Genomic DNA, 14,235 nt, shown 5'->3' with positions numbered 1-14,235 from the left:
AATTCATTGCCATTGAGATCCATCGCACAATTGCAAAAAATAAGTCATAAATCGAGGGTAGAGCCTTTCAATTGGGACTCAGCTAGTAAGTTGCGAAAAGCCTTCAAATTCTCACATTCAAACTCAGCTTCATGCTTCTTGAGTAACAGACAGTATGTGTGTACCGGTAGTTGTTTTTTTTGTGACGAACTTTGGAGGAAGTCATTTTAGGTGGAAATGTGCTCTCCATCTTAGGTCAAGTCATTGCAGTCCCGTTATGACAGTGAGATTTTTATTTTATTTATTAATTTTTTTAAGGAAGAGGTGTAAGTAGGATGCTGATGTAAGGTGTGAAGGAGTAAGTGTGAATTTATAGACAACCAGTCTCTTAAACAGTTAATTGCAGAAAAGAACCACCATCAGATTTTTGTTTAACATAATTCTTGATCCTTGGGGTACTTTGCCAAAAGCATGTTATAACTAGACTTTACACAATCAGGATTTTTAGGGCCAATCACTGACCAGCTAGTTTAATTCCACCAAAAATCCATCATCGATCACATCAAAGATGAAGCAATAGATTGATATTTTTAGATAACTTGTTTATTTTATATACTTATGTAATTGGCATCAACACATACTGTATATTCTCAAGCATTTTTGCCAATGTTTCGCAATCTTTGCAATTCTCCAAAGAGAAGGGGGAAAGCAAATTTGTTTTTTTTTTTTGGTTTGGTTTGTTTATTGAACATAAAACATATACAGTAATAATTTGACAGAAAATAAGGTAAATAAAATAAAATAGTAAAAAGAAAGAAATCAGTCTTCATTCAACACAGTTATTATGTTCAAGGGAGTAGGAAGAAGTAAGTAATGTGATTACATCATGAAACATTTACACAAATGTAGCACAAAGCATAACTTCAATTTTTATATTGTAGCTGCCTATTAAACATGCAACAGAAAAACTACAACTAAATACTGAAGTATACAAACAAAGTCCTGAAAACCACAAGAAACCAAGTACTGTAACAAAAACCTATCATAGAAACGACGAGACAATGAGAAACACCACGACAGGACACAAAGCGGGAGCTGATTGGTTCAACACAAATGACCCGAATGACAAGAACAGGTGGGGACAAAAATAACACACCAGTGAACAAAACCAAATGTAATCTAAATAACATAACATAACAGTGAGGTCATCACATTAAGTGACAGTTGCATTTTTGTCTTTAATTGTCTCACGCTGTCTGAAAAATGTGTGGGGTGAAAAAAAAAACGTGTGGCCGGTTCGCTTTCCGTCATTCTTTCGCAACGTAAACCAGAATTCAGAACATTCAGACACGTGTACCTAGGCCTTGCCAAACATGGAATAGTGTTTCCAAGCCAAAATACACACACATACAACAAAAACAGCACTGAATGTGTCGTGACAGTGACAAGATGGCCTCTACATCTGCTTGGAGTAGCTTGGGGGGCTCGATACTGTTGGAGCTGTCAATGCCTACAGCTAATAAACATACATGATGGCACATTTAATACTTCAGTCATTTGAGGCATCGTATTAAGTCTTCATGAGACCCTATCCAGTGTGTTTTGGATGTCTTCGACCTCCATCACACCTGATTAAATCGTGATCAGGCTTCCAAAAAGCTTGCTGCTGAGCTGATCATTTGAATCAGCGTTGTTGGAGATGTTAGACATTTAAAAGATGCTGGATAGGGACACTCAAGGACCGAACTCTGGCACACTTGATTTCCAATATCATGCTGGAAAGGAAAACTGTACTGATATCGATTAGAAGATGCACACAAGGAGAAGAGCACCTAGGTGACTGCCAAAATTCATTTGTAGCAGCCCGCCACTGATAAATGCATTTGTGGCAAAGACTGCGGCTGTAATGTCTCATTTCATGGAGTCGATCAATGACAGCATTGATCAGGTTGGCGAATGAAGAAATTACAGCTGACTAGAAAAATGCCAAATCCATCCGACATAACTGTTCTGTTTTATAGAAAGTAAAAAAAAGAAAATAAAATGTTTTGAAATGTGAAAATGCACAATATATAGTATTTCCTTTCAGGATGAGGCTGTTCCGTGAACAGACAATGTATCAATAGAACTGAGTGATCCATGTGCCCTGACGCTCTCCGAGCAGGAAGTAGAGGGCCAAATCTTCTGTAATGGCAGTGACTAACGCGAGTGCACTCTAATAAAGAGCAGCAAGGATTCCATTTAACATCGGACTTGAAGCTCTGCTTAAAATTTAATGGAGCAGCCATTAAATTCAACTTTATATGAGTTTTTCCTCTATCAATGTGATTTGTCCAATCACGTTGTGCTTGTCAGAAGAATTAATGGCATGTAAACAGATTGGGCAGCAGAATGCAAACGAAATCCATCGCTTTTTCCTGACAATGAGGATGTTTAGATGATGTCAATACATAACATGGCTATTTCCAAAAGCCCATATGCATTTGGTATCTAAATACCATTTTGAGAGACTGAAATTTTAAGTGTCGGCACTCCATGCACAGGAAAGTGTGCCACCGGAGCAGGATTGTATAGTGCTGAAAAAGAGACCAGTGGCAGCCTCATGTTGTGCGTCGTCAGAATAAGGCACTGGTGGCGGCTGCAAGTCGTGCACTCACGGAACAGGATCCCCCAGGAGGAGCTGGAAGTAGTGGCTTAAGCTGTTGCCCCTGTGACCTGACCCCGGATAAGCGGTAGAGAATGGATCGATGAATGGATGGAGTTCATTGATGTGACCTGCGAGATGGTAAATTAGATTAGAAAAAAAAACAAGATTTGTTTATCATGAACACATTGAGAGATTGGTTTACAATCGTTTTATCCATCGCTTGCTCTTATATATGTTTAAGAATGTATGCGCCGTATTGCCCCGAATATAAGACGATGTTTTTTGCAAATAAGACTGAAAAAGTGGGGGTCGTCTTATATTCGGGGTCTCGACATTATACCCATTCACGACGCTAGATGGCGCCAGATATCAGTGAAGCGAATGCTGAACTTGACTCCCGGGGCCAAAGCGAATCCGTTGCGAAGAATAAAAATGAAAATAGCAGTAGCACGAAGAAGAAAAATAAAAAAATAGCGATAAGAAAGAAAAGAGAAGAAAATAATAGAAGAGATAACAGAAAATGGAGAAACATAGCGACAATCTGGAGAAAAGTGGGTCGAAGATCGACCAGGTTAAACGGCAGCTGAGGAGAAGTTATGATGTAATTTACATTTCAAAAACCAGAAGCCATTCATTTACGAATGTGATTGCACTTTAGTTTACATATTTAAATGTTCAGATTTTAAGATTTGAATGAGGCAAAATAACATTTTCTCTCATCTACAGTATATTGTTATAATTATTTATTTCAGATGTACTGTAATTATTTTCTGTATAAAAATTAATTTGGTGTTCAAAAAGTCTTTTTTCAAGCTTGAGTCTTGAAAAAGAGGGGGGCGTTTTATAATCAGGGCCGTCTTATATTCGGGCCAATACGGTATTATTCTATCCATCCATCCACTTTCAAATCAGATTATCCTCACGAGGGTCACGGGCATGCTGGAATCTATCCCAGCTGTCTCCTGGCAGTATGTGGGGGACACCCTGAACTGGTCACCAGCCAATTGCAGGGCACACCGTGAGGAACAACCATTCACACTCACGACAAGTGTTGCATTCATGCGTGTTGCATTACCTTGTTATGCATGTTTTTGAAATGTGGAAGGAAACGGGGTGCCCGGAGAAAAGCCATGCAGGTATGGGGAGAAGATGCAAACTCCACACAGGAAGGCCGGACTGTGAGGCGTACGTGCTAACCAGTCAACCACCGTGCTGTGCCGCCCTATGTATTATTCGTGACCTTAAAAAAAATAAATTCCATAACTGCCATAAAATGAACATGCCTAAGGAGTATTCAAATAATGTTTCTACATCATAGATTTCACATTGCTTTGAACTTAACCCCGATGGAGGGGGGCTTACTGTATTAACTCCTGTTGTATGTATTCCAATATGTTCAGTGTACACTTTGGGGTGATCATGTCTGTGCAAAAAAAAGATTAATTTGATTTATCTTATAATGCAGGAAGCATTGCAATCTGAAGTGGCCAGATGGAGCACTTGATGCCCCCCAAGGATGTCTTTGAGGTTTACTGAAAGAAGAAACAGCCACACATGGCGCAATAGTACACAAATAGTATGGATGTAAAGCCTTCTTATATCGTAGCCATAGGCTTTAAAGATGCAAAGGATGAAGAAGGATCTGACAGCTCTGTGCGAGTTTCATGAAGGCCTCAAAATTAGATGTTCTTGTCGAGTTGCATGATGCCAATAAATGAACAGTATTACAAATATTGCTTTTAAAAATGTTTTTTTTTCCATGGAGAGAACACTGTTTGCATTGTCTTTCCTTCCTATAGGTAAACACTGAAAGGAAAACCCATAAATGTGTGAGGACATTTTTCATTTCCACGAAAGAGTGGTGCCCCTTGAGTGGGGGTGGGGGGGACCTTTACTGTTGTGACTGTTTGTTCCTCCTTATTGTTTTATTTGCTATGTAGCTGCTGTTGCTCTTTCATGCCTTGTATCTTTTGTAATTTGAGCTTGATGTCTCACAGTATGTAAACTTGGAATACTCAGTGACACGTTGTCAGTACGTCGAGCTTTCTACCAGAGTGTCAGCTCTTTCGTGTCTTCTGCATCCAGGCCTGCTCTCTGTAGTTACTTTGTATTTTCATCGAAAAAGACTTGTCAACTTGTCTTCTCCTGGGTCCTAATTCCATTCCTCACATGACAGGAATGATAATAATCCTAAAACATTAAAGTTACCAATGGATGCCAAGTTTTTTTTTGGATCAATGATGTTATTCTCATAATTTATAAAGAAGAATAAAGCTGCTTGGGAGCAATTTTGACTTTGTTGAATTCTTTTTTCTGATAGTATGTGTGGCCCTAATGCACCTTGGTATGCCTCACCTTGAGTAGTCAGATCATTAAAAGATATTTGGTCATGTCTGAAATATTAATGATGATGCAGAACTGAAAAATCGAAATTTGACTACACCCCTCTGTCATGTGACTGAAGAGAGTTGAAGGTTGCTTACAAGGCACTTGGAGTCAATTCCCTCAGCCAGGCTGCCAGTTGAACTAAGTCAGAGACAAATGACCCAGACGGGAAGTGGCAGCCAGAGCCAAAGGACGAGCGCTGTCCCCTCCATCGCCATCTAAAGATGGTCGAAACACCGCAGTGTGTGGCGTTTGATGTGTTTGTGTCTAGCATCGTTGCATGATGATATTCGATGAAGACGGTGTACACCCTTGCATGTATTTGTTTTGGGAATGGCAGATGAGCCTTTTATGGTGTCATTAGCTGTACCATGACTCTCAACTTGCTAATCTCTTCCTGCTTTTGTTTAATTGCTGCAAATATTGACTTCTCCAGCATGGTGAGTGAGCAATGCTAAAACACTGCGCGCACCTGTTAATGGAGCACACGAACTGGAGCCTTTACTAGGCCTTAAGTGCAAATCCAAACCTGTTGTTTATGTGCTTTGCGGGTTTTGGATTATTTCAAGATACTACAAGACGGACAAAGGCCTTTTGTTGTCATGCATTATGCATACACGTATCCATGCTTCTCCATGTTGGTTTAATTGATTTCATAGAAATGTTCAGCAGGCTTCCATATGCAACTGGACAATGCATTTCTATTCTGTAAGGGCACAGATAAGCTGCTTTGCTTACATAAACAGTATCTTTGAGAGAATAGCTGTAGTTCACTAGAATTCTACACTGCCGTAGGCAGGGCTGTCAAACTCATTTTTGTGGCTGGCCTCATAATAGTAATGGAGGGCTGTTATGACTGTAAAACTGTAAAATAATTGTCAAATCAACGAATCATACTATTACACAATTGGCCCTGAAATGAAAAGCCATGGAAAATAGTCGCAACCTGTTCAAGAAACTACCGGGCTTGATTAAGAAAACGATTAATTAATAAGACCGAGGTCTTGACTTATGAGGTGCCAATTATTTGCCACACACTTGTTGGGTCCACAACTCGTGTGTTCATCACAGCTAAGTCTTGAACAGCAACTGTAAGTCTTTATGGTGGATTTGCAGAAGGGGATGTTATGTTCATTTGCATGTTGTGCAAAACATTTTTCTTTTCTACCATGGCAGCAAACGGTCATTTAGAAACTGAACATCTCTCTCTCTTGCACATTCATTTTGGCCGTCACTGATGGTGTAGTGGTACACTGGCCTAATTTGTGAGCGGGCAGTGTGGGATCGGTTCCCACTTGATGACGGTGTACATGTGGGTGTGCATGTAGGTGTGAATGGTTGTTTGTCTCTATATGTGCCCTGACTGCGACTGACTGGCGTCCGGTTCAGAGTGTAGTCTGTTTCCCTCTCAAAGTCAGCTGGTATAGGCTCCAGCAATCCTGTTCAGGATAAGCGTTGTTGAAAATGGATGAATGGAAAATGCACATTTTGGGCATTACCATCTCACCCCACATTATTCCAGCACAAAATGTCACCACACCACCCCTCCTTGTTGATGTTTCAGTGTTGCTGGGACACGGTGGCCCTCCACCATTCTAAGATATTCTTTATTTGTCCCGCAATGGGGACAAATATAGCACAATTTCATGATAAATACATTCCTGAATACACTTTAATCGGAACAAAATTGGGTTTGCTTTGAATTACACACAGTATGGTGATTTTGTTGAAATTTACTGGAATGTCAGCATTATTTTTACAATTTTATTCCACTCCAATTAAAAAGAAACTGTGATTTGCTTCATCATATGAATGAACCTTTTGAACGTACTGTATTTTCATCAGGTAAATGATTAAACCTGTCTGAGATTTATAGATGTGATTTAAAAACGGGAGGGAAAAAAAGCTATGTAAAAATTCAAAACAAAAGGTGGATATTCAGGTGGTTACTTCATTTAAAACCTGCACACACAATCATTTGGAGTGTACATGTACATGAGTTTGAGTAAGAAAAATAAGGATGTCTCGTCAAAATGCACAAAAGCCAAACAAATTGCTAATTTTGTCGACAGTTCACTTCCTGTTGGCGTCCAATTACTTTTTGTACTCATCATACCCACCCAGCAATTTTAGCATTAGCAATCATTTTCTTCACGCTTATTTATATTCCCCTTGGAAGAAAAACTGACTACAACTCCGTAGCTCTCAGATTCCAAATTAATTGGCTGAATGTTTAAATGCAACCTAGTGTGATATATACATGGATATGAGTGTATGCATGTGTGTGTGTTTCTGATGTGTTGGGGGCTATCTCTTTCAATTGGTACAACGGTGGCTTCAAGCCACCGCCACGTGTTAGCGCCACATCTCACCTCTTATTATAGCCTATCAGAGTCATACGGTTCTGTAATTATGGCAATTAGATGTCATATTGATGAGCTCTACGTACATTCAGGTTTTCTGTTCCTAATGTATTTCGATACTGGAATTTAACAATGCTGTTTGCATGTAGCAAGAAAGAAGAGCGAAAATGCCTTATTTGTTTGAACAATTTTGCCCCAGAAAGAAGAAGAAAAAAAAAAGGCCTGTTGCATTTCGTGACTGCTGCATTCATGGAATGTAACCCGACATGAGCAAACCAAAATGAAACAGGAGACAGTATGTGACCGTGACACATTTGTATGAACAGTGCAGGGGGCTGTGGCTGCAGTTCACAAAAATAGTGAAGGAAGTCGCGGAGGAGGTATGCTTGAATGTGGCACTGCAATTTTGGCCTTAGAGTGAAACCGTGCAATTTGCTGTTGCACACAACTTCAGCTGTCAATGTCATCTGTATTGGCATTACACAACTCCAGCCTTGTTTGCACACTCTATTCTTTTGTGGCCTTTTGGAGACACTTATTCTAAAATGTGTTGGCAGCTCAACAATTTATTAATGCTTTTTTTTTTGCTAAATTCCCAATCAGAGCTGCGAAGGGTAACTTGTGTGTCGCGTAGTGTTAAATGTGTCAACTCTATAGAGGGCGATCAGTACTTCTCATCAATATTTGAATCAATAACAAGATGTATTTAAAAATATATATAAATATTTGAACTGATATTTGCTCCGGAAGGCACCGTGACTGACTGGTTAGCTTGTTGGCACAGTGTGAAGGTGCAGGGTTTGATTCCAGTTTCAGCCTTCCTTTGTGGAATGTGCATGTTGCCCCCGTGCCTGTGTGGGTTTTCTCCGGTACTCCGGTTTCCCTGCCACATTCCAAAATCATGCATGGCAGGTTAATGGAACACTCTAAATTGTCCCTATGAGTGATTGTGAGACCGAATGGTTGTTTGTCGATGTGTGCCCTGCGATTGGCTGGCAATCAGTTCAGGGTGTCCCCGGCCTACTGCCCATAGAAAGCTAGGACAGGCTCCAGCATGCCCACGACCTTGGTGAGGATAAGCGGATCAGAAAATGGATGGATGGATAGATGTATTCCTGTAGGAGTGCTGAAATAGACAGCATCTCTCTCTCTCGCTCGCTCACTCTCTATGTCTCCTTGATGCTTTCCGCATTTCTGTGGTGCTGAAAGACGTACTGCAAGAGTGTTGACTCTTCATCTGGTTTGCTATGCGTTTGTTCTTATTAATAGAAAACGTGGACAAAGAGATTACGATCAAGCAGTATTCACTCGCTGTGTGTACCAAAGCTTTTGGGGGGGTCAGTTACACAGTGTTGCAATTTTGTGTGATTACACTTTGGTTTTGGCTTGAAAAATCTATTTATGTTTTAAATCTGATGTGTCATCTGTGATTGGGCTCCACATTTATCGAAACCAGTAGCAAAGTCATACTGTGTCCATGTTTGTCAATGGATGGAAGTCCTTCATGGTTCATTTGTCATTATTTCAAGATGGCCCAACCCGTCACTTTGTCAGTCCGTCATCGTTATTTTTAACACGCTTTCTTCATTGCTAAATTACATACAGCCGCTGCTATTCTAGAACCGTCAGTCAAAAACCGTTTACAAGGGTAACACCCAAAAATCGTAAACTATTACGACTTGTCCTCCCGCTTCTCATCCTCAAAACGTCGCCCGTCTTTATTCCCGGTTCATGGTAAACAAGGGGGTCTCCGAAAATCGGTTCCGCTGATCTTATTTCTTCGGTCATCAATCAGTCCAGCGGAAACAGGTGTCCATCAATGGTGGACTGTCGGCACTGCTGAAGTGGTATAAATTCACACTCCTGGGAATTACTGAAGGTTACTGTTAATGATATACAAAGACTTGTCGGGCACTGCAGCCCAACTCTTTTGAGTAAAGTTAAGGCGAGTTTCACGTTTTCTGTCTCAGTGGCTTCCTTTACGGCAGTTCCTGTATTTTGTTTTCTACTTATTTCCTTTCATAACTTTGCTGCTGTGAATTGGGAACTTCTCCATTGCAAGGCTAATAAAGGTTTTCTTTTCTTATCTTATCTTATTGTAGCGCTGTAATTTTGAGGGTAAGCTTGGTAACGTTTGTTGTAAACTTACTGTTATACTGTGCAGGTGTGTGTGTGTGGTTGTGTGTGTGCGTGTGTGTGAGAGAGCATACATGCGTGTGTTAGAATGTGTGTATGTATGCGCACCCGTGTGTGTTTGATCCCTTCTCCCTCTTAATTTTACCACAAGAGACCACAAATGTTTCTTAAAATGATAATAATGTCTTTTCCCCGTGTGGCTGTTGTTTCCTACAAAACCGGCAGGTTCTCATAAAAAAATGATTATTGTTAATCACAAATGATATTTAAACTGACATCGTGGGTGTATTGTTACCCATGTTTTTCTGCTGTAGCGTTTTGCAAGTTTATTTTAAACACTGTGGGAGCCTTGGAAATGTGTAAACAAGGTTAAGTTTAAAAGTAGAAATAATACAACCGGTAATAATTATCATAATAATGATAATAATAACAGCTGAAAGCTACCGGTAGTTTAAAGCCTATCTTAAAGGAGCAATGGCTTGGCCAGACATTACTAATCATCACAGAGCAGATAGGTCACCCGTGTTAATGAAGGCGAGGAACTGACGGATAAGGAGGAGACAAAGGGAACATGGAATATTTATCAGGTCTTAATGGAGGAGGAGAAGACAGTCGATAGTGAGTAGGTATCTTGACTGTTTTCATTTGCATTCATTAATATTGTCACCGGTGTCTCCTGGTACATTAAGATCTTTAGTCCTTTTTCCTACAGGTCATACCTGCCAAACAAGTGGCAATAGCCTTTCGGAAAACCACAGACAGAAGATAGGCCATAGGGTTGAATTAATGTGCCAGAAACTCACTCAGGAAACTCCTGGTTAACTTACTTTGTATATCTTAACTGTAACTTTGCTTGCAAGACTTGTCACTTGTTAAATGTTGTGTCAAGAATCAGTCCAGCTGTAGGCCACTTTGCAAACAAAACCATAGTAAAAAACATACAGTAAAAACTCAAAAGACAATTTCAAGTTTGCAAGAAGGGTCAAAGGTCAAGGTTTTTTTTTTCTCTTTCTCCTTTCTTCTTTCTACATACATTCTTGCTGCTGGAGGCTGTAAATTTCCCCAGTGTGGGACGAATAAAGGATATCTTATCTTATCTTAAACTAAGAAAGTGTCATTTGATGGTGATTCAGATCACATTTTTCAAAAACAACTGAAAACAATTCAACAATTGCTAAAGAAAACAAAAATATGTACTTTTGCTTCAGCTTCTACTGGTGTTGTTGTTTTTTTTGTCTACTCTTATTTTCTACATCTCCTGTTGAGGCTACTACTGCTCTACACACACACACACACACACACACACACACACACACACACACACACACACACAAGAAAAAGCAAAGCAGGCACAAAGAATCAATCCTTTGAGGCTCATGAATTGGAGGATTGTGAAATCTATCCCATGTGACATGTGTGACGTCGCTTCAAAGTAATGAAGTTCCCTATGACTTTAGGGATGTATTTTTTACTAAATATTTTGGTCAAATTCCAAATTGTTCAACTTCACATGTTCATATCCTCGGTGAAAACAGCAGGATAATACATGACTAGACCATAGGATCAAATTGCTGTCTGTAGAAATATGACCACAGATTTGTGTAGCTACTTGTGAACACATTCTTCGACTTTTCTCTCCGGTACAGTGTGTACAGTAAGCCACAAATTTGCCATATGGCAAAAAGATACTGGCCCTTGAGCGTGCACGTCTCTTTGGCCTTGCGTGCGTGCCGTGCTGTGTCAATTCTAGCGTGCATCAAAAGACTCATCAGGTCTGAAATGAGCATCAGATAGCAATCGTTCCCAAATGTGGCTTTGTAATCTATTTATAAATCTGTCTGTCCACTTGTCTTTGCGTCTGGTTATATGAGCCCGATCCGCCTCTCTGTCTATCCATCTGTTTATCTATTCATCTGACAGCTCATTTTTCCAAACTGCCATTCTGTTTATCCACCTGTCTGTCCATCTGTCCGCTCATCATATCTGTGGCTGTCACTCTGGCAGCGGTGCACCGCTTTGACCTAAGGTTGAGATCCCTTCTCTTGTGTTTGTGTGTGTCGCTGCCTCTATTGGCTTCGATTATACACTGCTCCAATGAAGCCCGGCACTTCTTGACTTCAGAGTGCACTTTGAGTCTTTTTTTTTTGGTCTTAAGAATCCACACGCGTCGATTAGATGTATTCGACTGTTGAACATCAGCATGTGCAATACCTGTGTGATAAAACACATTTATTGGTAGAGAGATAAACATCAATAACTGTTGTGTGAGTGCTCCTGCCAATTGCCTGAGTCAGCATTTATTGTGTGCGTAGTTACCGGAGGCATGGAGCGAGCAGTGCTTCCCTTCAGTTTCTGCCCATGTATTTGAGCCGGAAATATGCACATTCAGCTATTTTAATGACTCATTGATAATTATTGTGTTGAAAAAGAAAATCAACGTAAAACAAGAACTGAACATAGAACTGAAATGAAACGTAATTTAAAATAAACTGTGGAAGTGGCAAATCCAGGTCCAGAAAGCAAAAACCCTTCTGATGTTTGGCTTCAGCCACAGGTGCTTTGACTCGATAAAAGTGCCTGTGACTAAAGCCTACAGCAGTTTTTACTTTCTAGAACTGGATTTGCCACCTCTGCATCCCTGATTTAATCGCAGGAACCAGATAGACAAACACCCATTTAGATTCACAAGCCCACCCAAGGACAGTTTGTTTGTCACCAGTGAATCCACTGAACTCTAACAAGCTGAAGACAGGGATAACTGCCATCATAAAGAGAAACACCTTGGGCTCTACTTTTGTTCCCAGCGCAAGTCTCACACATTGCTCAGTCTAACTGTGCACATGGGTATAGTTTTCTTTCTTTTGTTATTTTGCTAGTCTTTGCACAAGTAACAGTGGATGAAATGGAGAGTTTGTGTCGTTTGTGGAATGTAGCCATGTCCCGGCCAATTGTAACAGCATCCCTCCTTTGCATTAAAATCAGGGCGGTCGGAACGCTGGCCGGGATTGACAGAAACAGACTTACTGGGATCCGCGCATGACATTGGCAGAGCATCTAACACGCATGTATGCGGAGCACTGAATCTATCTGCCTGTGCCTAGATCAAATGCACCTAAATCGGGTTGCATTACGTGAGTTCGACATGCTTTCTAAAATTTTGTCTATTTTTTGTCTAAATTGTGAGATGCGCCGGGGGCGCGGCAGACGCATCACCCAGAATGCCCAGCAAGGCATAGCTCGTCCAAACAAATTCACAAACACACTAAACTAGGCTTTCCCTTGCGCGAACAGGGAGACATGTCCATTTTTGCGTTGATCGCAGTATACTTTCGGTTACCAAATTATCAGGTGCGTCGAGGGAGTCGAGCTCCATGTGCCGAAACACCAAGTGAGTCGCATCGCGGTCACAAACACACTAGACTAGGTTTGCACTCGCATGCACATACACACGCACTCCATGATGAGCAACAGCCTGACGCGGAGGAATGAGATGAACTTTTGAAGTCTGTTAACTATCATAGCTACCGTTTTAAAGTGCTTCCCTGGGCCCTCCTAGATTCCTATTCTTTGCCTGTGCCCTCTGTGAATTGTACACAAAACAAACTCTGAATGAGAATAATGATAACGATAAAAGATATAGCGCAACACCTCTGACCACAACTTGCAATTGCAAACTCCTGAGCGCTAACAACTTCCGGTGACGCAGGTCATGCGCCACCATAAGGTAAGGATTTAACTGCTTTATTTTATTTTTATTACTTTTTGTGAAAATGAGACTTATCGGATGATTAGGGTGCAGTGTACATTAACACAACCAAAAAAAATATTGCGAACATGCACAAAGACGCACAAATGGTTGGTTTTTTTTTTTCTCCACACCACTTAAGATCGACTTGGGACCAGTCCGCGATCTACCGGTCGATCACGATCGACGTAATGGGCGCCCCTGATGTACAGCATACAGGAGGGGTTACCAACTCTGCTCTTCGAGGGTCTTTATCCTGCACGTTTTTTGATGTTTCTCTCCTCCAACACACCTGATTCAAATGATCAGGGTCATTATCAGGCTTCTACTGATCTGATCTTATTTTTTTAACTAACTGGCTAAAAGGCTTACTGATGAGCTGATCATTTTAATCAGATGTGTTGGTAGAGTGACACATCTAAAACATGCAAGATAGGGGCTTTCGAGAACCGCAGTCGGTGAGCTCTGATGTGTAGTATATTAAAGAATATTCACAGTTGAGTGTCACTGACACGGGGGTAATCTTCCTTTGTCCGTGATCGCTACATTTTTCTGTATAAACAAGATTGACATTGAATGAGGATGATATCGAGGAATGAGGATGGTATAGAGCAGGGGTGGGCAAACTTTTTGGCTCAGGGGCATCTATATTATAGAGGGTGATTGAAAAGTCAATTCATTTTTTAAAATATGGTGATCTGTAAAATGTGGATAGACTCTATCTTGTATTAAAATAAAATCTTCAATATTCTGCCAAGCATTATAACTGGTTATGATTAAATCTTCATGAATGAACCCACACCGTTACTCTTATACATTAAGGAACACATACAAAAAAAGAATTGAAAAAGAAAAAAAATATGAGAAATGTGTCTTCGCAGTTCATCTAACAAAAGGCACTTTGGAAAAATGTCTCCCTTTATGGCTTTGATCAGGTATTTTGCAGGATCTTGAGATAAAAAAGGCTACAAACTACACAA

The 14,235-nt window shown here is 40.4% G+C and overlaps 1 protein-coding gene and 1 long non-coding RNA gene across 2 annotated transcripts in view; both read left to right on the top strand.

The window, feature by feature from the left end:
- kcnh3 (potassium voltage-gated channel, subfamily H (eag-related), member 3) overlaps positions 1-14,235 on the top strand; it is a 129,111-nt gene that overhangs the window by 12,814 nt on the left and 102,062 nt on the right. The gene's annotated exons all lie outside the window — the stretch shown is intronic.
- Positions 609-3,501, top strand: LOC127611335 (uncharacterized). Its single transcript, XR_007965292.1, has 2 exons — positions 609-2,610; positions 2,716-3,501. It is a non-coding gene; the product is annotated as an uncharacterized LOC127611335 (long non-coding RNA).

This window comes from Hippocampus zosterae, chromosome 12, assembly GCF_025434085.1.
Source record: "Hippocampus zosterae strain Florida chromosome 12, ASM2543408v3, whole genome shotgun sequence".
NCBI lineage: Eukaryota > Metazoa > Chordata > Actinopteri > Syngnathiformes > Syngnathidae > Hippocampus > Hippocampus zosterae.
This window is presented reverse-complemented; position numbering and strand designations above follow the sequence as displayed.